This window comes from Homarus americanus, unplaced genomic scaffold (assembly GCF_018991925.1).
Source record: "Homarus americanus isolate GMGI-L3 unplaced genomic scaffold, GMGI_Hamer_2.0 scaffold46583, whole genome shotgun sequence".
Classification (NCBI taxonomy): Eukaryota; Metazoa; Arthropoda; class Malacostraca; order Decapoda; family Nephropidae; genus Homarus; species Homarus americanus.
Genome location: NW_024731675.1, coordinates 3,452,288 through 3,477,260, shown reverse-complemented (window position 1 = coordinate 3,477,260; position 24,973 = coordinate 3,452,288). Strand labels below are relative to the sequence as shown.

At 43.0% G+C, this 24,973-nt stretch overlaps 1 protein-coding gene across 1 annotated transcript in view; it reads right to left on the bottom strand.

Annotated features, from left to right (window-relative positions):
• Window positions 1–24,973, bottom strand: part of LOC121867803 — a gene marked incomplete in the record, with an annotated part of 83,735 nt that overhangs the window by 21,021 nt on the left and 37,741 nt on the right.

Genomic DNA, 24,973 nt, shown 5'->3' with positions numbered 1-24,973 from the left:
ATTTTATGTTCTTATTTGGTTCTGTACATGAGAACTGATATAGTTACTAAGTGCAAAAAAGTGGATACAATCTTCTCGTATGGGGGACTTTGCTTAGCTGGTGATGCCGGGGCCTGGTCGGGAAGTCTCCCTCCCGACCTGGGGGTAGGACGAGCGTGACTCTGTGCAATTGAACAGAATGACGACCCGAACGGGAGAATCAGAATGACCAGAATAATCTCGTGGACAGGACTGCAGGGCCTTTATATGGGGGCTCAACAACCGACGTTTGACCTTCGCCAATTAACACTAAACTGGTTAGATCTGGACAGCTGTGTCCAGGTGTGGTCATGCCTGGGTGTGTCTTGGCCAGGTGTATTTGTAGGTCAAGTCACCTTCTAACTCAAGTAATTAGCAGACGAGGTCAGGTCCCTTGGGTTCTGACCCAGGGTGTGTCAACCTGGTATTTTGGGGTACCACGAGGCATGTACCCACTCACTGTAATATGCGTTGTAATTCTCTAGGCTGTAAGCTATGGTCTGATAATCACTCATTACACTCCTAACCTTCCCTCCTAACCTTCCTACCTTACCTCCTAACCTTCCTACCTTCCCTCCTAACCTTCCTACCTTACCTCCTAACCTTCCTACCTTCCCTCCTAACCTTCCTACCTTACCTCCTAACCTTCCCTCCTAACCTTCCTACCTTACCTCTAACCTTCTACCTAACCTTCCCTCTAACCTTCCTCTAACCTTCCCTCCTAACCTTCCTACCTAACCTTCCCTCTATTGCTTCCTACCTTACCTCCTAACCTTCCCTCCTAACCTTCCTACCTTACCTCCTAACCTTCCCTCCTAACCTTCCTACCTTACCTCCTAACCTTCCCTCCTAACCTTCCTACCTTACCTCCTAACCTTCCCTCCTAACCTTCCTACATTCCCTCCTAACCTTCCTACCTAACCTTCCATCTTCTCTCACTTGTTTTACCTACACCTTTCAGTGGGTGTTTCGGTTAGGTTAGGTTAGGTTAGGTTAGGTTTAGGTTAGGTTAGGTTTAGGTTAGGTTGGGTTAGATTAGGTGGGGAGGAGGCAGCGGAAGTTACTATGTCTTGAATAATGTGTTTACTTATATACGTAATTCTATGTATGTATATATGTATGTATGTATGTATGTATGTATGTATGTATGTATGTGTGTGTGTGTGTGTGTGTGTGTGTGTGTGTGTGTCAGTGATGCGGGCAGGAGAGTAAGCAAGTGTGGGCGTGTTACTTGAATTTAGGGTTGGTGGTTGACTCTAAGTGAGAGAGACAGACAGACAATCAGAGAATATTAGAGACAGACAGACAGACAGACAGAGAGAATATTAGAGACAGACAGACAGACAGACAGACAGACAGAATATTAGAGACAGACAGACAGAGAATACTAGAGACAGACAGACAGACAGACAGACAGACAGAGAGAGAATATTAGAGACAGACAGACAGACAGACAGACAGAGAGAGAGAGAGAGAATATTAGAGAGAGACAGACAGAGAATATTAGAGACAGACAGACAGACAGACAGACAGACAGAATATTAAGAGACAGACAGACAGAGAGAATAGTAGAGACAGACAGACAGACAGACGGAGCAGAATATTAGAACAGACAGGCAGAGAATATTAGAGACGGAACAGACAGACAGACAGACAGACAGAGAAAGATTGTAGAGACAGACAGACAGACAGACAGACAGGGCAAGAATATTGAGAGAACAGACAGACAGACAGACAGAGAGAGAATAATGAGACAGACAGACAGAATATTAGAGACAGACAGACAGACAGACAGACAGACAGACAGAAAAGATTTAGAGACAAAGACAGACAGACAGACAGACAGAGAGAGAGAATATTAGAGAGAACAGACAGACAGACAGACAGACAGACAGAATATTAGAACAGACAGACAGAAATGGCCAAGAGACAGACAGAGAGAATAACCCAAAGAGACAGACAGACAGAAATGGCCAAAGGGGAACAGACAGACAGACGAACGAACGGAGCAGAATATTAGAACAGACAGACAGAGAATATTAGAGACAGACAGACAGAGGAGAAATATTAGAGACAGACAGACAGACAGAATATTAGAGACAGACAGACAGACAGGCAGACAGACAGACAGACAGAATATTAGAGACAGATAGACAGACAGAATAGTAGAGACAGACAGACAGACAGACAGACAGACAGAATATTAGAGACAGACAGACAGGCAGACAGAATATTAGAGACAGACAGAGAATATTAGAGACAGAGAGACAGACAGAATATTAGAGATAGACAGACAGACAGAGAGACCGAGAATATTAGAGACAGACAGACAGACAGAATATTAGAGACAGACAGACAGACAGACAGAATATTAGAGACAGACAGACAGGCAGACAGAATATTAGAGACAGACAGACAGACAGAGAGACAGAGAATATTAGACAGACAGACAGACAGAATATTAGAGACACACAGACACTACCATAAATGCTCTATAGCTCTCTCGTATAATCAACCCTAAACCTAACCAAACCCAACCTAAACCTCACGTAACCTAACCAAACCCAACCTAAACCTAACGTAACCTAACCTAACCCTAACGTAACCTAACCAAAACCTAACGTAACGTAACCTAACGTAACCTAACGTAACCTAACGTAACCTAACGTAACCTAACCTAACCTAACCCTAACGTAACCTAACATTAACTGGACGTGACCTGTACTTACATAATCTATTTCACAACACTTTCATAATGGGATGCAAGAGCCAATCAGCTCACGTTATACCCGCAATCACGTGGGGGATTGCCAGACTGGGTTCTGGTTGGTTACTACAGCAAGTAAAGTCAGCCAATGGCGGAGTGTGTTTGAGGACAGTTATGATTAATGCCATTTAACTATGCAAGTGGGTGCTTGTTGACAGCTGTGTCTCAGTATGTATGTATGTATGTATGTATGTATGTATGTATGTAGGTGTATGTATGTATGTATGTATGTAGGTAGGTATGTATGGATGTATATATGTATGTATGTATGTGTTTGTATGTATGTATGTATGTATGTAGGTATGTATGGATGTATATATGTATGTATGTATGTGTTTGTATGTATGTATGTATGTATGTATGTATGTATGTATGTATGTATGTATATATGTGTTTGTATGTATGTAGGTATGTATGTATGTATGTAGGCAGCTACCAAACAGGGAGGTACTACCGCCTGGGAAGGTATTGGAAGCATAATGTGTTGTCTAATGGTAGACCCTGCTGCCATATGGCATCAAGAAAATTGTGACCAAGTCCCAGGTTGCTGATCTGACTTTCTGCCTCATTTACACACAATTGTAGGGTCTCAATTGTTTCTATTACATGACAAAACAACATACATATAGCATTTCTCACTGTTGATTTTTTTCATTCTTGCATTTCTTTGTATTTATTATTATCACAGTGTTGTTATTATTATTATTACCATTAATATTTTATTTTACTTTTTATTACAAATTTTATTTACTATGAATTATTATTATTATTAAATTTTCGCCCCCCGGGCCCTGATGTGGGTCAGTGACCTGGGCCACGGTGGGCTAATCCCCGTAAAAAAAAATGTATGTATGTATGTACCGAGAATGTAGACGTCATAGCAATCACCGAAACTTGGATGAATCTGGCGAGCAAAATTTTTTTATCAGAGTACCACAAAGAAGGGTACAACCTTTTTCACAAGGACAGGGAAGGTAGGAAGGGGGGAGGGGTCGCACTCTTCGTCAAGGATACATTAAAATGTTGTATTAATAATTCAATAAAGGGAGAAATAGGAACCGAGTCTGTATGGGTAGAAATCACGGAAGGAAGAGAAAAACTAAATATGGGAGTGATTTACAGGCCCCCAAGTCTTGGGAAAGAAGCAGCTCAGCCCATATGGCAGGAAATGAGTAGGGCAGCAAAATATAACAACCTGTGCATCATCGGGGATTTCAACTTCACAAATATTGACTGGGACAACATTGTAGGTGACTATGAATCTAAAGACTTCCTAGACGCAGTACAGGACAATTTTTTGAAACAACTAATTACTGAACCTACTAGAGGTGACAATATATTAGACCTAGTATTAACAAATAAAGAAAATATTATCAGAGATATCACAGTAGGGGAAGAACTAGGTAACAATGATCACAGAGAAATGAGGTTAACCCTAAATTGGGAAACAAAAAACAATGACAATATGGTCAGAGTCCCAAACTTTCGGTTGGCGGATTATCAAGGGTTAAGAAGGTACCTAGGTGAGGTAACCTGGGAACAGTCACGTCAGTCCCCAGTAGGAAGGGGTGAAGTCATAGATGACACAACAATTGATCATAAGAACATAAGAACATAAGAAAGTGGGATACTGCAGGAGGCCGACTGGCCCATACAGGGCAGATCCCTTTCACACCCATCCCAGCACTTCCATGTGCCTATCCAACTTCGTCTTGAAGCTCCCTAGCGTCCCCGATCCTACTATAGCACTCGGTAGCCTATTCCACATATCCACAACTCTATTACCAAACCAGTGCTTGCCTATATCCTTTCTGAATTGGAATTTATCTAATTTAAAGCCATTTGTTCTAGTTATTTCGTTATTACTGAGCTTCAGAACATCTTCCATTTTACCCTTGTTAATCCCACTTACCCCACTTGTACACCTCTATCATATCTCCCCTAACTCTACGCCTCTCTAATGAATGTAAGCTAGCTTTTCAGTCTTTCTTCATATGGAAGGTTTCTAATATTGGATCATTTTGTCATTCTTCTTTGTACTCTCTCAAAAAGAATCTATGTCCATTCTATAATAAGGACACCAGAACTGAACCGCATAATCCATGTGTGGCCTCACTAATGCTAGGGTTTCAAGATAACGTCACAGTTCTGTTACTCACAGACCTAGATATGAACCCAAGAATCCTGTTTGCCTTGTTGCGAACGCTAATACATTGTTTTCTAGGTTTCAAGTCGTTGCTAACAAATACACCCAGATCTTTTTCACAAACTGAGTTTTCTATTTCGTGTTACCTAGTTTATACTTAACGTTTGTATTCGTCTTCCCTATCTGTAGTACCTTGCATTTATCAGTATTAAATTCATTGCCAGTCTACTGACCACTCATGTAAGGTATCTAGATCTCTTTGAAGGTGTTCAAAGTCACTGTCTGAATTTATCCTCTCCCATTTTGGTATCATCTGCAAATTTACTAATCCTACTAGTTATGCCTAAATCAAGATCATTAATGAATATAACAAACAGCAGAGGGCCTAATACAGATCCCTGGGGAACTCCGCTTTTGACCCCAGTCTGACTTTAATCCATTTATGCTGACTCTTTGTTTCCTACCAGTTAACCATGACCTAATCCATTTTAATACTGATCCACCTATTCCATGTGCTTCTACCTTCCTTATCAATCTCTCATGAGGGACTCTATCGAATGCTTTACTGAAATCTAAATAAATTATATCATATGACTTATCATTATCTACCGCTAAATACTTCTGAAAAAGCTAAGCAAATTTGGAGACAAGAACGTCCCTGGGTGAACCCGTGCTGAGAAGAATGAATTAAGTTGAATGTTTCAAGGTGGCTTCTGATTTTTGTAGCAATAATTGACTCTAGCAACTTGCCTGATTGACGTGAGACTAATGGGACGGTAATTTGATGCTATTGATTTATCACCCTTTTTGAAAATCGGAACTACATTTGCAAGTTTCAAGCTTCTGGCACTAGGCCCGATTCTAATGACTTATTAAATAAAACTGCTAATGGATTACTCAACTCATCTCTACATTCTTTTAATATTCTAGCATATACCTCGTCTGGACCAGGCGATTTATGAGGCTTCAGTTTGTTAATTACTTTAAGCACATCATTACTAGTAATATTGATATTCATCAACATATTTTCTATACTGTCGTTATATATACCTTATGAACTTCTGGAACTGTACTAGGTTTTCATTTGTGAATATAATATATTCACTAGCATACTACATAGAGCACAAGAACAAAATATACGATACAAAAAAATTAGGTCAAATAAGAATGAGCCAAGGTGGATGACCAGAAAACTTAAACATGACATAGGAATAAAGAAAGGAATATATAAGAAATTAAAGGGAGGGGAGGAGCAGCTCAGAAATAGGTATAATGAACTATCTAGGAATGTTAAGAAAAATGTAAGTAAAGCAAAGAGAGACTATGAAATCAAAATAGCAAGAGAATCCAAGGCGAATCCCAAGGGATTTTTCCAGGTATATAGAACAAAGGTCAAGGACAAAGTTGGGCCTTTAAAGTCAGGGAGGGGAGAAGTGATAAATGGCAGTGGAGAAATAAACAAAGCACTGAACAGCTGCTACTTATCACATTTCACAGAGGAAATTCGCGATGAAATTCCAGAGGTGGAACTGATATTTAAGGGAAAGGAAGAAGAGAAATTAAAGAATATCACTATCAGAAAAGAGGATGTTCTTAAGAAGATAAATAAACTAAAGAAGACAAAATCCCCAGGGCCGGATGAAATTTTCCCTCGAGTCTTGAAAGAGTGGAGGGAACACATTAGCGGACCCCTCGTAAACTTATTTACAAAATCATTAGACACCGGAGTTGTGCCAGACTTGTGGAAACAGGCAAATGTAGTACCCATATTCAAAAAGGGAGACAGAGCATCAGCGTCAAATTACCGGCCGATCAGTTTGACGTCAGTAGTGGGGAAATTTCTTGAATCAATTATAGCAGAAAACATCCGATCGCATTTAGAGAAAAGCAAATTAATCTATGACTCTCAACATGGGTTTACAAAGGGAAAATCTTGTCTAACAAATCTGCTGACATTTTTTAGGAAAGTCTTCGAGGTAGTAGATAATGACGAAAATTACGATGTTATTTACTTAGAATTTAGAAAAGCATTTGGCAGAGTACCGCATCAGAGGCTTCTGAGAAAAATTAAGGCTCATGGTATCGAGGGGAAAGTTTTAAATTGGATAAAATCATGGCTCACCGATAGAACGCAGAGGGTCAGCGTAGATGGTGTTAAATCTGAGTGGGTTCATGTAACCAGTGGGGTTCCCCAAGGGTCAATACTAGGCCCACTCTTGTTCATAATCTACATAAACGATCTAGATACTGGGATCAGCAGTGACATAAGCAAGTTTGCGGATGACACCAAAATAGGGCGGCAGATTAATTCAGGGCAGGTGCAAATGAATTACAGGAGGATCTAAATAAACTGGAGGGGTGGTCTGAAAAATGGCAAATGAAATTCAACACCAGCAAGTGCAGCGTACGTAATATTGGAAGAACAAATACTGTCAATGTATACAGCCTTAACAACATCAACCTAGAGAAGTCGACTTGTGTGAGAGACCTAGGGGTACTTGTAAGCCCAGACCTACGGCCTAGAAAACAGTGCGTTAATGTTCGAAATAAGGCAAACAGAGTATTGGGTTTATATCTGAAATTATAAAGTAATAAATTAGAGGTCATAATGCAACATATCTTGTGCTAGTCAGGCCGCACCTCGATTATGCGGTTCAGTTCTGGTGCCCTTATTATAGAATGGATATCAATTCACTAGAGTCGGTGCAGCGAAGAATGACGAAAATGATTCCGGGACTTAGAAACCTTCCATATCAGGATAGGTTAAAGAAACTTAATTTGCATTCCCTAGAAAGACGAAGAGTGCGGGGAGATATGATAGAAGTATTTAAGTGGGTGAAAGGAATCAATAAAGGAGATATAGATAAAGTTCTTATAATATCCGAGCAGGATAGAACTCGTAGCAACGGATTTAAGTTGGATAAGTTTAGGTTTAGGAGGGAGATAGGAAGGAACTGGTTTACAAATAGGGTGGTGGACGAGTGGAACAAGCTTAGCAACTTTGTAGTAAGTGCTGGAACGCTGGAAAGTTTCAAAAGGAGGCTGGATAGATTCATGGATGATAGAGAGTGGTAGTAACTCTCGACAGGAGCTGCCATGCACAGACCAACCGGCCTATTGCAGACTCCTTATGTTCTTATGTTCTTATGTTCTTATGTGTTTGTACGCGTGTAGGTATGTATGTATGTATATGTTTGCATGTATGTATGTATGTGAATGTGTATGTATGTGTGTATGTATGTATGTATGTTTGTATGTATGTGTTTGTATGTATGTATGTGAATGTGTATGTATGTATGTATGTATGTATGTATGTATTTGTATGTATGTATGTGTTTGTATGTATATATGTATGTATGTGTTTTTATGTATGTATGTATGTATGTATGTATGTATGCATGTATGTATGTATGAATGTATGTATTTGTATGTATCTATGCATGTATGTAGGCTTAACTTGATGTCATGTTCTCAACCACTCTTAAACACACACACACACACACCACGCCACGCCACCTCATTTCTCCCCCGTTTATCATCTCATCCTGTTATCGTCATCTGCCTATTTCTTCATACATAATAATAATAATAATAATAATAATAATAATAATAATAATAATAATAATAATAATAATAATAATAATAATAATAATAATAATAATAATAATAATAATAATAATAATAGTCTTGGAGAAGTGGTAAAGAAAGAAGGAGGAAGAGAAAGAAGAAGAAGAAGAAGAAGAAGAAGAAGAAGAAGAAGAAGTAGAAGAAGAAGAAGAAGAAGAGGAGGAAGAAGAAGAAGAGGAGGAGGAGGGTTAAGAGGCAGCTGTACTGACCTTCAAGCCATTTCACAACCACTGCCTTCATATGCTCTTATTGTCGCTGATGACCACGCCAGCACGCCCTCCACGCCAGCACGCCCTCCTCCAGCACGCCCTCCACTCCAACACGCCCTTCGCGCCAGCACGCCCTCCACGCCAGCACGCCCTCCCTCCAGCACGCCCTCCACTCAGCACACTCTTCACGCCAGCACGCCCTCCACGCCAGCGCCCTCCCACGCCAGCACGCCCTCCACGCCAACACGCCCTCCACGCCAGCACGCCCTCCACGCCAGCGCCCTCACTCCAGCACGCCCTCCACTCCAGCACGCCCTCCGCCAGCACGCCCTCCACGCCAGCACGCCCATCCACGTCAACACCCTCCGCCAGCACGCCCTCCACGCCAACACGCCCTACACGTCAACACGCCCTTCACATCAGCACGCCCTCCCAACGCCCTCCTCGCCAACACACCCTCCACGTCATCCGCCCTCCACGCCAACACGCCCTATACGCCAGCACGCCCTATACGCCAACACGCCCTCCACGCCAGCACGCCCTCCACGCCAACACGCCCTCCACACCAACGCCCTCCACACCAACACGCCCTCCATACCAGCACGCCCTCCACGTCAACACGCCAACACGCCCTCCACGCCAACACGCCCTCCACGTCAACACGCCCTTCGCCAGCACGCCCCCACGTCAACACGCCCCCACGTCAACACGCCCTCCACGTCAACACGCCCTCCCGCCAACACGCCCTCACGCCAACACGCCCTTCACGCCAGCACGCCCTCCACGCCAACACGCCCTCCACGCCAACACGCCCTCCACGTCAACACGCCCTCCACGCCAACGCCCTCCTCAACACGCCCTCCACGCCAGCACGCCTTCCACGTCAACACGCCCTTCACGCCAGCGCCCTCCCTCCAGCACGCCCTCCACGCCAGCACGCCCTCCACGCCAGCACGCCCTCCGCGCCAGCACGCCTTCCACGCCAGCACGCCATCACACCAACACGCCATCACGCCAACACGCCTCCACGCCAGCGCCCTCCACGCCAGCACGCCCTCCACGTCAACACGCCCTCCACGTCAGCACGCCCTTCACGTCAGCACGCCCTCCACCAACACGCCCTCCCACACACCCCTCACACGCCCTCCCCCAACACCCCCCAGCACGCCCGCCAACACGCCCTCCACGCAGCACGCCCTCCACACCAACACGCCCTCCACCCGCCACCAACACGCCCTCCATACCAGCACGCCCTCCGTCAACACGCCTCCACGCCAACACGCCCCTCACGCCAGCACGCCCCCACGCCAACACGCCCCCACGTCAACATGCCCCCACGTCAACACGCCCTCCACGCCAGCACGCCCTCCCGTCAACACGCCCTCCACGCCAACACGCCCTCCCGCCAACACACTCTTCACGCCAACACCCCTTCACGCCAGCACGCCCTCCACGCCAACACGCCCTCCACGCCAACGCCCTCCACGTCAACGCCCTCCACGCCAACACGCCCTCCACGTCAACACGCCCTCCACGCCAACACGCCCTCACGCCAACACACTCTTCACGCCAACACGCCCTTCACGCCAGCACGCCCTCACGCCAACACGCCCTCCACGCCAACACGCCCTCCACGTCCACGCCCTCCACGCCAACACGCCCTCCGTCAACACGCCCTCACGCCAGCACGCCTTCCACGTCAACACGCCCTTCACGCCAGCACGCCCTCCACGCCAACACGCCCTCCACGCCAACACGCCCTCCACGTCAACACGCCCTCCAAAACGCCCTCCACGTCAACACGCCCTCCACGTCAACGCCCCTTCACGCCAGCACGCCCTCCACGCCAGCACGCCCTCCACGTCAACACGCCCTTCACGCCAGCACGCCCTCCACGCCAGCACGCCCTCCACCTCTGTACTCTCAAGCTCTTATCGTCCTAAGCATTCGGACTTGCACACACACACACACACACACATCCGTCCTCATCCAAACATATTGAACACTCTCCAAAATGACTCATATATATAGTCGTGCAGGGGTGTGTGTGTGTGTGTGTGTGTGTGTGTGTGTGTGTGTGTTGTGTGTCAGTTTCCTTCTGTCCAATGTAAACAAACATAGCGCTGCCACCTCCACAAAACCTGACGAGCTCCTGTAAACGCACTAGTGAAGGGGACTGTACCTAGGCTAAATGATGAGCCTGTAAATGCACTAGTGAAGGGACTGTCCTAGGCTAAATGATGAGCCCCTGTAAACGCACTAGTCAAGGGGACTGTACCTAGGCTATATGACGAGCCCCTGTAGCACTAGTGAAGGGGACTGTACCTAGGCTATATGATGAGCCCTGTAAACGCACTAGTCAAGGGGACTGTACCTGAGCTATATGACGAGCCCCTGTAAACGCATAGTCAAGGGGACTGTCCTGCTATTCGAGCCTGTAAAGTCAGTGAAGGGGACTGTACCTAGGCTATATGACGAGTCCCTGTAAACGCACAAGTGAAGGGGACTGTACCTAGGCTATATGACGAGTCCCTGTAAACGCACTAGTGAAGGGGACTGTACCTAGGCTATATGACGAGTCCCTGTAAACGCACTAGTGAAGGGGACTGTACCTAGGCTATATGACGAGTCCCTGTAAACGCACTAGTGAAGGGGACTGTGCCTGAAACTATATGACCTGAGCCCTGTAAACGCACTAGTGAAGGGACTGTACCTGGGCTATGGGCAAGGCCTGTAAACGCACTAGTGAAGGGGACTGTGCCTAGGCTATATGACGAGCCTGTAAACGCACTAGTGAAAGGGAGACTGTACCTGGGCTATATGACGAGGCACATATGAAAGCACACTAGTGAAGGGGACTGTACCTAGGCTATATGACGAGCCTCTGTAAACGCACTAGTGAAGGGGACTGTACCTAGGCTATATGACGAGCCTCTGTAAACGCACTAGTGAAGGGGACTGTAACTTGGTTATATGACGAGCCCCTGTAAACGCACTAGTGAAGGGGACTGTACCTAGGCTATATGACGAGCCACTGTAAACGCACTAGTGAAGGGGACTGTACCTAGGCTATATGACGAGCCCCTGTAAACGCACTAGTGAAGGGGACTGTACCTAGGCTATATGACGAGCCCCTGTAAACGCACTAGTGAAGGGAACTGTACCTAGACTATATGACGAGCCCCTGTAAACGCAATAGTGAAGGGGACTGTACCTAGGTTATATGACGAGCCCCTGTAAACGTACTAGTTAAGGGGACTGTACACCTTTATTATACAAGTTCCCCTAAATCGTGTCAGGTGGCCGTCTTGTGAGGACTGTCCCCGGCATGTAGGACGGCCAGTGGTGTTGTGGTTGGGAAGTTATACAAATCTCCTCTCTTATCGAAGCAATTAACCCCTTCACAATTACTCTCAGGATCTCTTGCTTCACCTATAGACGTGGGTTGGGTTGGGTTGGGTTAGGTTAGGTTAGGTTAGGAGCACGTTAACTAGGGCATACATTTTAGTAGGTAATATCGAATCGAATTGAGACAGACAGACAGACTTTAGGACATAGAAACAAGAATAACAAACACGCCAGGTCGCCAAGTTACTTAGGCCAAATGAGGCGACTTTTAAGGCCAATAGAGGCTACTTTTAAGGCCAATTGAGGCGACTTTTAAGGCCAATAGAGGCTTCTTTTAAGGCCAAAGGAGGCTACTTTTAAGACCAATAGACGCTACTTTTACAACACTGGCTCATGAAAGTTTACACAACGCTATAAAGACATGAGGAAACATATGGCTACTTCCCCTCATACAAACGACCCGGGGAGGGGCTTAACCACGTCATAGTTACAGTATTTGTTGACCCAATCATAACCACTGCTGTTTCTTACGTGCGGATCGACTTATTTACTACTAATAATAACAACTTAAAAACGACTGTTACCTAATCACTTAACCTGACCTGACCTAACCTAACCTACACTTACTACAAAAACTTCCCAGGTAATTTTTTTACTACACTAGTCAGTAAGTACTCAAATAGTTCTAGTACTGTCTATTGTACTATACTAGGAAGTACTCAAGTAGTTCTAGTACTGTCTATTGTACTATACTAGGAAGTACTCAAGTAGTTCTAGTACTGTCTATTGTACTATCCTAGGAAGTACTCAAATAGTTCTAGTACTGTCTAACGTACTATACTAGGAAGTACTCAAGTAGTTCTAATACTGTCTATTGTACTATACTAGGAAGTACTGAAGTAATTCTAGTACTGTCTATTGTACTATCCTAGGAAGTACTCAAGTAGTTCTAGTACTGTCTATTGTACTATCCTAGGAAGTACTCAAGTAGTTCTAGTACTGTCTATTGTACTATCCTAGGAAGTACTCAAGCAGTTAGAAATGTCAGAAAAATGTGTAGCGCTAAAAATGTTCCTGATGAAAGAGGATGTGTAGCAGCCAAGTGAATGTTAATGCTGATGTGGTAGTTTAAGTTAAGTTAAGTTAAGTTAGGTAAGAGATGACGAGTGGCGGGTGGCCTTAGGATAGGTCAGCTTAGGTTGTGAGAATAGGTTGTATAGTTAGATTAGGTTAGGTTGTGAGAATAAATTACAAGGTTAGGTTAGGTTAGGGGCGACGAGTGGCGGGCGGCCTTGGGTGGGCGGAGTAACAACATGACTTGTGATGGGCGGCCGGACGTACAGCTCTCTCTCTCTCTCTCTCTCTCTCTCTCTCTCTCTCTCTCTCTCAGCTTCCTTCATGGTCAACAAAACGGTGTAGACCTCAACACGTTTATAATTATATAAACAATAAGTATTCATCCACTTATCCTAACCTAACCTTCACCTAACCTGACCTAACCTTCACCTAACCTAACCTAACCTAACCCTCACCTAACCTAACCTAACCTTCACCTAACCTAACCTGGATAAAACACGAGTCATGAAAAATAGTCGTCCGTATCAGAATAGTGACATAATACTCTGTTGACCCTCATCATGGTGTAGCAGAACCCTCGATTAACAAGTGAGTAGTCTAAAGTAAACGGATTTATCAGCTTTTATATCTTGGTTAAAAATCCTTCTGTAATTACATAAGAGGGATTTAACATTGTTGAATTATTTAACTAATCCATTAGTAGATATTCTCAAGTATTTAACACTCAATTAACAGAAGTACACAGGGATTGTAATGCATTTGTAAACACTAAACTTTGCGACGAAGGAATTCTTGGACGTTACAATCCTGCGAGAGAGAACGTCGACACTTTGAACTGTCATGTAACAAATGGGTTGGTTACTGGTAAAGTTTACGCTACGCCCTCACCTGTTACTCACTAATTACGTGTTACGCACCGACAACTTCATTATCACAAAACCAACACTCCGTAACAGTGTTCAACTCCCCTTGGCCATGAGGGCTAAAATCCACTCTACTGTATAGTACTTCATCCCGTGAGCTTTATGGACCTTGCCTGGTGTTCCTAAAGGGTACGAGGAACCTCAGCTGTTTGAGTGGGAGTGGACCCTTGTTATATGTGTTTATTATTGTCTTAATATTTCCCTTCCTTAGTTTTTTAGTGTTTAGCATCTCATAGAGGTTTAATAGCCCTGTGGTCCATAGTTTTATTACCTTTGTCCATAGAGAGTTTGTTAGTCTTTTGGCTTCGTTAACCTAACCTAACTATCAATTTCTCTATGCGGTATCCATTTAGTGTTGCTCTCTCTCTCTCTCTCTCTCTCTCTCTCTCTCACACGGTAATCACTCTCCCATAATGAGGTTATTTGGGAGAGTTAATTAAACCACACCTGGCTGACCATACACCTGATAGACTTCTCACACCGGCTCCCATGAGAGAAAGAGGTGAGAGAGAGAGAGAAGAGAAGAGAGAGTGAAAATTGTAAATGTTGCATCACTGCCCATGGTGATAGTGTGTGTGTGTTGGTAGGTCACACACACACACACACACACACACACACACACACACACACACACACACACACACACACACACACACACACACAAAACCATTACCTCTGGGAAGTTAAGAAACCTAACTGGCTTACTATTTCCCAGACTGTTCTAAGTTACTGCCCTCTCTCTCTCTCTCTCTCTCTCTCTCTCTCTCTCTCTCTCTCTCTCTCGTTAACACTGTCCTAAAGATGTTTATTCCTTATATACAATTTTAATGCCCCTTTGAGCATTGTAGTGTCATTAAAAAGTGGGTTGGGTTAGGTTAGATTATGGTTAGGTTAGGTTATGGTTAAGTTAGGTTAGGTTATGGTTAAGTTAGGTTATGGTTAGGTTAGGTTAGGTTAGGTGTCCAGTGGTTTTGTGAGATATTAATATTTATTAGGAGTAGGAAGAGGAGGAAGAGGAGGAGGAGGAATGGTGTAGAAAAGAAAGAGGTAAGAGGGAGGAAGAGGAGGAAGGGGAGGAGGGAGAAGAGGAGGAGGAGGAGGAGGAGGAGGAGGAGGAGGAGAGTAGTCACCTTGAGGCCGCCTCTCGGGTAACGATACAATACGTTTAATTAAGGTAACACTGAGGGTTAAAGGTTCTTATCTGGTAACACTGAAGGTTAAAGGTACTTATTTGGTAACACTGAGGGTTAAAGGTTCTTATATGGTAACACTGAGGGTCAAAGGTTCTTATCTGGTAACACTGAAGGTTAAAGGTACTTATTTGGTTACACTGAGGGTTAAAGGTTCTTATTTGGTAACACTGAGGGTTAGGGATTTTCTTCTCATCTGGTAATAGTGGGGGCTTACACAGGGGGAGGGGGGGGGGCTCCAGGTTTTCCTCTATAGTTGGTAACAGTGATAGATGGCAAGAAAGTGTAGAGGAAGAAAGCATATGCTTGGAAAGAAAGTAGGTGCATGGGAAGAAAGTAGGTGTATGGGAAGAAAGTAGGTTTATGGGAAGAAAGTAGGTTTATGGGAAGAAAGTAAGTGTAAAGGAAGAAAGTGGATGAAAGGGAAATAAGTATACGAAAAGAGATCAGGCAAAAAGTCCATAAAAGGAAAAAAATGCAGGTGGTATGTATAAGAGGAAAAAACAGGAAAATAAAGTATCCAGAAATAAAGTAGGAGGATAGAGTAAGTAGTAAGTATTGGGGAAGAAAGTAGGGATGTTGTCGCCGATTAAAACGTAGGTTGGGTTAGGTTAGGCACTGTTGGTTTGGCAGGTTGTGTCACGGGGCGGCAGTAGAGCGAGTCCTCCTGAGCCAGTTACCGCGTATATGGTATAACACTGTAACGTTATAGGCCAGCAGAGGGCAAAAAGATGTTATTACACTACACTCAGCAGCTAGTGTGTGTGTGTGTGTGTGTGTGTGTGTTTAAAAGATTACATTACGGTTTTCTACACAAAACCTTAAAAGAGTTATTATCCAGTAGTTTCTGATAAATATTCCTCTGAGAAAATGACACATTTCTCGTTCATTGTGACCATGACCTTTGACATATGGTAAACAAATTTGTCTGAAATTAGTCGATGTATTGGACAGTTTGACATCTCATGCAAAGACTAATAAACGTTACAAGGCAGCAGCGAAAATTTTACAGCTATACCTTCTATTGCCAACTTGTTCTGTGCTGTTAGTTAATTGGCGTCCGTGAGATACTGGTGAAATGTCGGGCACGCACAGCGGGACTCGGCACCGCTTGTATCTTGCGGCCAAACTAGTACAATCGAAACACGCCATCATGTTTTCTTACGGGTTTTGTTTCGTCATTGTGGAATACCGTAAGCTGTCTATTTTTGCTAGCCGTCTATGTCCGTATTACCCTGTTGATATTCCCAATAGAAATACGGTTTAGATGTTCATGTTTCTCTATCGGTTGATGCGTTTCCGTGTAAACTTATACAGAACCTAATTCCTCAGTACTTACATTGATAAACAAAGACTGACACAAAATAATTCCCAGTCATCAATAGTTCTGTAACTTGTACCGTACCTCCTGCATCAATAGTTCTGTAACTTGTACTGTACCTCCAGCATCAATAGTTCTGTAACATGTACTGTACCTCCAGCATCAATAGTTCTGTAACTTGTACTGTACCTCCAGCATCAATAGTTCTGTAACTTGTACTGTACCTCCAGCATCAATTCTTAACATGTACTGTACCTCCTGCATCAATGAGTTCTGTAACATGTACTGTACCTCCCCTGCATCAATAGTTCTGTAGCATGCTGTACCTCCTGCATCAATAGTTCTGTAACATGCTGTACCTCCAGCATCAATAGTTCTGTAACTTGTACTGTACCTCCTGCATCAATAGTTCTGTAACTTGTACCGTACCTCCTGCATCAATAGTTCTGTAACTTGTACTGTACCTCCTGCATCAATAGTTCTGTAACTTGTACTGTACCTCCAGCATCAATAGTTCTGTAACTTGTACTGTACCTCCTGCATCAATAGTTCTGTAACTTGTACTGTACCGCCTGCATCAATAGTTCTGTAACTTGTACTGTACCTCCAGCATCAATAGTTCTGTAACTTGTACCGTACCTCCAGCATCAATAGTTCTGTAACTTGTACTGTACCTCCTGCATCAATAGTTCTGTAACATGTACCGTACCGCCTGCATCAATAGTTCTGTAACTTGTACTGTACCTCCTGCATCAATAGTTCTGTAACTTGTACCGTACCTCCTGCATCAATAGTTCTGTAACTTGTACTGTACCTCCAGCATCAATAGTTCTGTAACATGTACTGTACCTCCTGCATCAATAGTTCTGTAACTTGTACTGTACCTCCAGCATCAATAGTTCCTTAACTTGTACTGTACCTCCATAATAGTTCTGTAGCTTGTACTGTACCTCCAGCATCAATAGTTCTGTAACTTGTGCCGTACCTCCAGCATCAATAGTTCTGTAACTTGTACTACCTCCTGCATCAATAGTTCTACTGCTTAACTTGTACTGTACCTCCTGCATCAATAGTTCTGTAACGGCACCGTACCTCCAGCATAATAGTTCTGTAACTTGTGCACTGTACCTCCAGCATCAATAGTTCTGTAACATGTACTGTACCTCCTGCATCCAATAGTTCTGTAACTTGTACCATGCCTCCAGCATCAATAGTTCTGTAACATACTGTACCTCCTGCATCAATAGTTCTGTAACTTGTACTGTACCTCCAGCATCAATAGTTCTGTAACTTGTACCGTACCTCCAGCATCAATAGTTCTGTAACTTGTACCGTACCTCCTGCATCAATAGTTCTGTAACTTGTACCGTACCTCCAGCATCAATAGTTCTGTAACTTGTACCGTACCTCCTGCATCAATAGTTCTGTAACTTGTACCGTACCTCCAGCATCAATAGTTCTGTAACTTGTACTGTACCTCCAGCATCAATAGTTCTGTAACTTGTACCGTACCGCCTGCATCAATAGTTCTGTAACTTGTACTGTACCTCCAGCATCAATAGTTCTGTAACTTGTACCGTACCTCCAGCATCAATAGTTCTGTAACTTGTACTGTACCTCCAGCATCAATAGTTCTGTAACTTGTACCGTACCTCCTGCATCAATAGTTCTGTAACATGTACTGTACCTCCAGCATCAATAGTTCTGTAACATGTACCGTACCGCCTGCATCAATAGTTCTGTAACTTGTACCGTACCTCCAGCATCAATAGTTCTGTAACATGTACTGTACCTCCTGCATCAATAGTTCTGTAACTTGTACTGTACCTCCAGCATCAATAGTTCTGTAACGCGTACCTCCAGCATCAATAGTTCTGTAACATGTACCGTACCTCCAGCATCAATAGTTCTGTAACATGCTGTACCTCCTGCATCAATAGTTCTGCCAACGCTGTACCTCCAGCATCAATAGTTCTGTAACCTTGCCGTACCTCCAGCATCAATAGTTCATAACATGCCGTACCGCCTGCATCAATAGTTCTGTAACTTGTACTGTACCTCCTGCATCAATAGTTCTGTAACTTGTACTGTATCAACATCAATAGTTCTGCCAACATATGCTGTACCTCCCTGCATCAATAGTTCTGCTAACTTGTACTGTACCTCCAGCATCAATAGTTCTGTAACTTGTACCGTACCTCCAGCATCCAATAGTTCTGTAACATGCCGTACCTCCTGGCATCAATAGTTCTGTAACCCTTGCCGTACCTCCTGCATCCAATAGTTCTTAACATGTACTGTACCTTCTGCATCAATAGTTCTGTAACTATGCCGTACCTCCTGCATCCAATAGTTCTGTAGCAGCCTGTACCTCCTGCATCAATAGTTCTGTAACATGCTGTACACCTCAGCATCAATAGTTCTGTAACTTGTACTGTACCTCCAGCATCAATAGTTCTGTAACTTGTACCGTACCTCCTGCATCAATAGTTCTGTAACTTGTACTGTACCTCCTGCATCAATAGTTCTGTAACTTGTACTGTACCTCCAGCATCAATAGTTCTGTAACTTGTACCGTACCTCCAGCATCAATAGTTCTGTAACTTGTACCGTACCTCCTGCATCAATAGTTCTGTAACTTGTACCGTACCTCCAGCATCAATAGTTCTGCTTGTGCCGTACCTCCAGCATCAATAGTTCTGTAACATACCGTACCCTCCTGCATCAATAGTTCTTGTAACTTGCTGTACCTCCAGCATCAATAGTTCTGTAACTTGTACTGTACCTCCAGCATCAATAGTTCTGTAACCTTTTGTACCTCCTGCATCAATAGTTCTGTAACTTGTACCGTACCTCCTGCATCAATAGTTCTGTAACATGTACCGTACCTCCAGCATCAATAGTTCTGTAACTTGTACCGTACCTCCTGCATCAATAGTTCTGTAACTTGTACCGTACCTCCTGCAACGATAGTTCTGTAACTTGTACCATACCTCCTGCATCAATAGTTCTGTAACTTGTACCGTACCTCCAGCATCAATAGTTCTGTAACTTGTACCGTACCTCCAGCATCAATAGTTCTGTAACTTGTACCGTACCTCCTGCAACAATAGTTCTGTAACTTGTACTGTACCTCCTGCATCAATAGTTCTGTAACTTGTACTGTACCTCCAGCATCAATAGTTCTGTAACTTGTACTGTACCTCCTGCATCAATAGTTCTGTAACTTGTACCGTACCTCCTGCATCAATAGTTCTGTAACTTGTACCGTACCTCCAGCATCAATAGTTCTGTAACTTGTACTGTACCTCCTGCATCAATAGTTCTGTAACTTGTACCGTACCTCCTGCATCAATAGTTCTGTAACTTGTACCGTACCTCCTGCATCAATAGTTCTGTAACTTGTACCGTACCTCCAGCATCAATAGTTCTGTAACTTGTACTGTACCTCCTGCATCAATAGTTCTGTAACTTGTACCGTACCTCCTGCATCAATAGTTCTGTAACTTGTACCGTACCTCCTGCATCAATAGTTCTGTAACTTGTACTGTACCTCCAGCATCAATAGTTCTGTAACTTGTACCGTACCTCCTGCATCAATAGTTCTGTAACTTGTACTGTACCTCCTGCATCAATAGTTCTGTAACTTGTACTGTACCTCCAGCATCAATAGTTCTGTAACTTGTACCGTACCTCCTGCATCAATAGTTCTGTAACTTGTACCGTACCGCCTGCATCAATAGTTCTGTAACTTGTACCGTACCTCCAGCATCAATATATCAGTTACAGTCAGTACAGTCATATGTTTGGTTCTATTATGTATCGCATATCACTCTCAGGGTACACGATTCTGTAACACTGCTCAGTTTCCTTTACTTAGTCCTGATACATGTAACAAGTACTGTACGTGAACTGATTAGTCCTTACCCACCATGACTTCGCTAGCCATCCCCTTCACCGAACACAAATAACATACAAGCATAACGTTTTGTGGGTAACTTAACCTAACCTAACCTAAACTAACCTAACCTAACCTAACCTAACCTAACCTAACCTAAACTAACCTAACCTAACCTAACCTAACCTTGGTGGGTAAGCGCTGATTCTAGTAAACTGTGTCCCAACCTGGAGATCGCGTGAGCAGCATTCCGCAAGGGGTTCAGTTATCCCCATACCTGTTATCCTTCACTGGGGAACATGATGCAGTTATTCTTTTCATACTTTACTCGTGGCGCAAACCTTGACATTAGCTGGTTTAGTACATAGGTTAAGGGGATAAGTTAACAGCAGGTAATGGATAACATGTTATTTGTCCAGTGGATAATTTGTCAGACATTTATTTACCACCTTGCATTACCCGATTAGTCAAATTTCCATAATGGACAAAACTACTAGACAATTCACCACCTTAACGAAATAATAAAATCGCCCAACAGATTATCGACCACAGGACAAATCATTATTGGACATAATTATCACCATCAGATAAATTAACATGGGACAAATTCCACCATCTTTATAACAATAACCCAAGTAATGCTGGACAGGTATCTCTCACGGTCTAACCTAACCCAACCTAACCTAACTTAGCCTAATCTAACCCAACCCAACCTAACCTAACTTAACCTAATCTAACCCAACCCAACCTAACACAACGATAAATGATACCAGACGTGTACAGTGAAACTTTTATTTAACGGACTATATAGAGATGAAAATCCGCTATATCGAGGGTTCGTTATATGTGAAATCCCCCTCAATAACGGATTATATGGAGAGAGAGAGAGAGATGTTCGTTATATGGAAGTTCCACTGTATTAAGCACACACAAATCCTTACTTTTATTTCGCGTAGATCAATAATAATTTTCATACATCATCTGAATGTAAAATATGGGATGAAAGCTTAATGTATAAATGAATAATGAAGTGGCAATAACACCTTCAACAAGTACTCAGGGGATACTACTCAATACAGAAAGTGTAGACGCCTTATATGGCAACACCGGTGTGGACCAGTGTGTGTTGTGTGACTGGACGCTTAAGCATTGTAGTACCGATTACTACTGAGACTGCATATTAATTATTATTATTATTATTATTATTATTATTGTTATTATTATTATTATTATCATTATTATTATTATTATTTTTATCATTATTTTTTTTTTTTATTATTATTATTAGCTGAATCGCCGCCCTCCGGGCGGATCATCACTACATATAACACCACCCATCATCATTACATATAACACCATCCATCATCACTACATATAACACCACCCATCATCACTACATATAACACCACCCATCATCACTACATATAACATCAATCATCACTACATATAACACCACCCATCATCACTACATACTATAACACCACCCATCATCACTACATATAACACCACCCATCATCACTACATATAACACCACCCATCATCACTACATATAACAACATCAATCATCACTACATATAACATCATCCATCATCGCTACATACAACACCACCCATCATCACTACATATAACAACATCAATCATCACTACATATAACACCATCCATCATCACTACATATAACACCACCCATCATCACTACATATAACACCACCCATCATCACTACATATAACAACATCAATCATCACTACATATAACATCATCCATCATCATTACATACAACACCACCCATCATCACTACATATAACAACATCAATCATCACTACATATAACATCATCCATCATCACTACATATAACACCACCCATCATCCCTACATATAACGCCATCCATCGTCACTACATATAACACCATCCATCATCACTACATATAACAACATCACCAACCTCTACATATAACACCATCCATCATCACTACATATAACCTGCTCCATCATCACTACATATAACATCATCCATCATCACTACATATAACACCATCCATCATCACTACATATAACACCACCCATCATCACTACATATAACACCATCCATCATCACTACATTTAACACCACCCATCATCACTACATATAACACCATCCATCATCACTACATATAACACCATCCATCATCACTACATATAACACCACCATCATCACTACATATAACAACATCCACCATCACTACATATAACATCATCCATCATCACTACATATAACACCATCCATCATCACTACATATAACACCATCCATCATCACTACATATAACACCACCATCATCACTACATATAACAACATCCATCACCATATAACACCATCCATCATCACTACATATAACACCATCCATCATCACTACATATAACACCATCCATCATCACTACATATAACACCACCCATCATCACTACATATAACATCATCCATCATCACTACATATAACACCACCCATCATCCCTACATATAACGCCATCCATCATCACTACATATAACACCATCCATCATCACTACATATAACAACATCCACCAACCTCTACATATAACACCATCCATCATCACTACATATAACACCACTCCATCATCACTACATATAACATCATCCATCATCACTACATATAACACCATCCATCATCACTACATATAACACCACCCATCATCACTACATATAACACCACCCATCATCACTACATATAACAACATCCATCATCACTACATATAACACCACCCATCATCACTACACATAACACCACCCATCATTACTACATATAACAACATCCATCATCACTACATATAACACCATCCATCATCACTACATATAACACCATCCATCATCACTACATATAACACCATCCATCATCACTACATATAACACCACCCATCATCACTACAGATCGGTAAAGTAGTTTCCTTGATTCTCGTGCGGACACACAAACAAACACACACACACAAACAAACAAACAGACATACTTCTTTGTTTTTTATAGATAGATTATTATTACATATATAACGACACCTTGTAGAGTTCTGGTTAAAGAGAGGAAGACTAACGACAAAAATAATGTTAGATCTAAATAATTTATGCCGACTTTTCCCGACGTAACATAACCAAACAAAATGGTTCACAAAAATAGCGTATATCCCCAATGGTCCCCACACGGACTTGCCTGTCCTTGTGCATTATGTTCTTATGTGTGTGTGTGTGTGTGTGTGTGTGTGTGTGTGTGTGTGTGTGTGTGGTGAACAATACTGACCTATAAAAATTTGTAAAAACCAGGTATTGTATTGTTGTGGTGGCGTGGCATAATGGTGTGGCACAATGGTGTTTTCGTTTGTGGTGGTGTGGCGTGGTGGTGTGCTCGTCTGTGGTGGTGTGGCGTGGTGGTGTGCTCGTCTGTGGTGGTGGTGTGGCGTAATGGTTAATGTTACCGTGGTGGTGTGCTTCATCAATGGTGTGCTCGTCTGTGGTGGTGTGGCGTAATGGTTAATGTTACCGTGGTGGTGTGGCATAATGGTGTGCTCGTCTGTGGTGGTGTGGCATAATGGTTAATGTTACCGTGGTGGTGTGGCATAATGGTGTGCTCGTCTGTGGTGGTGTGGCATAATGGTTAATGTTACCGTGGTGGTGTGGCATAATGGTGTGCTCGTCTGTGGTGGTGTGGCATAATGGTTAATGTTACCGTGGTGGTGTGGCATAATGGTGTGCTCGTCTGTGGTGGTGTGGCGTAATGGTTAATGTTACCGTGGTGGTGTGGCATAATGGTGTGCTCGTCTGTGGTGGTGTGGTAGAGCTGGCACACCTGGATGATTGGGCACACTTCTGCCACGCTCCCTGCTGCCCATCTGCTGAGTCACTATCGGGGTTTTGCCACACTAACCTATATTGTTACATCCCAGAATAATTCACCTCACATTACACATAACGCAGAGGCATCTAACATAACCCGTAACATTAAGAATACAGTATCCTAACCTGACCTGATCTGACCTAACCTAACCTAACCTAACCTGACCTGATCTGACCTAACCTAACCTGACATGATCTGACCTGACCTGACCTGACCTAACCTAACCTAACCTAACCTGACCTGACCTGACCTAACCTAACCTAACCTAACCTAACCTGACCTGACATGACCTAACCTAACCACTTAGCCACTGCTGTAGCCAAATTTAAGCTCCCTAGATGAAAAATAGTGCTCGAGATATCACCACCGGACAAGCAGCCAAGCAGTCAATCAATCAATCAAGCAATCAATCAAGCAAGCAAGCAATCAAGCAAGCAAGCAACCAAACAAGTAAGCAACGAAGCAAGTAAGCAAATAAGCAAGCAATCAATCAATCAAGCCGAGACCTGTGACAAACAAAGGAAGTGTCCAGAATCTCTTTTACGTCTCACCGCCACAAGTAGATATGTTAGGGG